Source organism: Anoplophora glabripennis, unplaced genomic scaffold (assembly GCF_000390285.2).
Source record: "Anoplophora glabripennis isolate ALB-LARVAE unplaced genomic scaffold, Agla_2.0 scaffold903, whole genome shotgun sequence".
Taxonomy (NCBI): Eukaryota; Metazoa; Arthropoda; class Insecta; order Coleoptera; family Cerambycidae; genus Anoplophora; species Anoplophora glabripennis.
In genome coordinates this window covers 100,963-104,062 of record NW_019416988.1, presented here as the reverse complement: position 1 = coordinate 104,062, position 3,100 = coordinate 100,963, and positions in this window count along the sequence as shown.

Genomic DNA, 3,100 nt, shown 5'->3' with positions numbered 1-3,100 from the left:
ATTTTCAAATATGTTGGATAAAGTTCCTTTCACGTTTTTTAATATAATTTATGAAATTTAATTACTTTTCAACCCTAGCCCTTACAGAAAAATTTCCTAAAAATTATATGTGAATATGGTGCTATAATTATTATTTTCTTAATTTTATTGAATTTATTCTTAAATTTTTTTTTATTAAAATATCAAATAAAATTTTTTTTATATACATTATAAATGGATACGTATGTGTGTATGTATATTATTAATATACTTATTCAAATCAGTTCACAAGTGCTTTAAAACAGACAAAGATGATGGTAATTTACCCGTACCGAAAATTTTATCGAAAAGATGCGATTAATTTTTTTACTATAACCTTTGTAATTTTAAAGTTATTTTACTCTAAAAACAACATTTTGTAGGGAATTTAAAGCACTTTTGTTTAGGCGCAAATAACTCTAAAGGTATTGACTGTACAAAAAATTCTTATAGAACATTTTTAATAAAAAAATTCTCACCCTCCAGAAGGGGTGGCATCCACCCCTAGAGTAAAAGCACACATCGGCACTATATAACATCCGAAAAAATTGGTAGCTAAAAGGCTTTTGGGGTAGCTAATGGCGACCATTTTTAGCTGGTTTTTTAATTTTCGCCGATTTTGGAAAGAGTTGTGAAGATTTTCGTGCATGCATGCTCATCCTCACCTGATACGGCTGATGACTTTTGGCGGGAAAATTTCGAAAGGTGCCCGAAATTTTTGGTGCCTACCTGTGCTGTTGGGCGGTGTATCGCTTCATCACCTGCACTGTTAGCATCATCTGGTCGCAATTGGGGGGGGGGGGTAGGGATGAGGGATTACGTTATTTTCAAAACATGGGTGAAAATATATTTCTCACCGTGAATACTTCATTCTGCATAATGTGTATGTGGATTCCTATTATTTTGGCCGGAAATGTGCCTTGCGTGGTGCGTTTTCAAAAGATTGATGAATTTTTTCGAACGACAATATCGCACAAACATTTTGTTTGAATTTTTATATGGAATAAACTTCGTTACCAATTTACTAGTAGTTGTAGTTCAATATGTTATTTCTATTAAATGCATGCGGTTGTCTTAATTGTTTAAATTTTTTGTGTTTTCTATTGCAATTTCATTTTTCTGTATCTATTTGCATTATAACTTGAACTGAATTTTTATTCTATAAATTTTACTGTTGCTGTATGTTTCAAAACAATACATCATACAGCCGACGTTCGGCAAAGTGCGAATAGACCTTTAGGTATAATCAAAATATCAGATTAATTATAATGAAAATCTCATCTCAAAACACCTATTTCACCCGCCGCCGCCACCCAAACTAGACTCTATTTAATGGCCGAAGTGGACTTCGGAAAGCTATCCGACACCATAGAGCACCAGGGAGTCGTTACACTTGGACGGACTAAGTGACCGCAGCATCACTTAGTCCCAACTGCCCACCCCCTCGGTTACGGACTGCGCTATCGATTTCACAGTTATTAAATTTCTCTAATTTCAATTTGGCGAACTGTATCAACTTGTTACGGTTACTGCAAAAGTTTAAATTGAATAACGCGCTTAGGGGGACAGCCGATGGGCAAAGCTCGCCCTGCTTTGGTATCAACATTACGATTTCCGTTGGAGCAAATATTTGTAGATTTGAAGAAAGTTTTTCAGATCCTCTGATTTAAAATTATAGTTGGAATGTACTGTCGTAAAATATTTCGCTTATTCCCCATATTATTTTTAAGTTTTAATAGAAACATACATACAGGGTGTCTCACGGTGAGACACAGAAGATAACCAAATTTCTTACCATATCTACGAAGAAAATTTAAATGCCGACAGATATCTCAATGTTTTTCAAACGGTTGTGGCAGATTTTCTAGATGATATAGTACTTTTAGACTAATTAAGGAAGTGGTGGTATCAATTAGACGGGGATCCACCTCACTGTCACAATCAACTCGATCAATAGCTGACTGAAATGTTTGAAGATAGATGGATGAGACGCCTAGAACCGTGGAATTGGCCAGTGAGGTCTTCCGACATCACTCCATTAGATTTTTATGTTTGGGGAGTAATAAAGCAAAAAGTTTATTCTACCCCAGTTGCTTCAAAAGAGGATTTGATTGCTCGAATACGAAGAGTGATCCATGAATTGCTTGCAGCTGAAATAGCAAAAGCGGTGACTGATGGTGTTATCTCTAGAATTCACAAGTGCTTAGCTGTTAATGGGAGTCATATTGAACACATGTCTTTTTAAGTCATTTTTTTATATTAGTGCATTATTATTATCAATTCTTCTTGCTCATTGGTGGAAAATTTGGATATGTCTCATTAAAAACTGTAAATCTTCTGCTTAGAATCCGATTGCAACGTCTGTGAATAAATAGTAATAAATAACTGGTGACAGTTCAGTTGTTTCTTTTGAAGTTTTGTTCAAAATTCCACAGCTATCCTCGCAAGAAATTACATGATTTTAGGTTGATTACACAAAAAATAGTAGATAACTTAAAAACTAGAAGAGATAGGTATAGGGAACGCTGATACCGTTCCAAAGAGAATAAAATTGTATATCAGAATTTAGAAAAACATACAGGGTGTTCCATTTAAAAAAACCGACTTATGAAGGTTTGAAATTAACTAAACTCGGCAGTAAATTTCTAACACCCTGTATGCAATTAAGCCACTTTGAAAGTATGGATGGGATCTTAGGGGTATAGCTGTCCCCCCTATAAATATTGTTGCTTTATCTTTCTTACTATAAAATGCACATGGTTTGAAGCTAGTCACTGTTTCGCTCCATCTATTTGAAAAAAATTAAATATCTCGAAAAGGATAATTTTAGGAATAGGGAAACTTCATAAAAGTCCACCTAAAACAACACGTAGAATCCAAAATTGCAATAATATATAGGGTGTTCAATTTAAAACAAGCAAGTTGATGGCAACTTCCAGTATAACCGGAAGTGGTACGTGGACGGCATTATTTTAGTTGAGAAGGGCATGCCCGAAAACCCGGTATCCCAAATTTTCAAAATTCAAATCGAGGTAGTCTCTGAAATAATTCTAATGGGCCGTCACCGTGAGACACCCTGTAT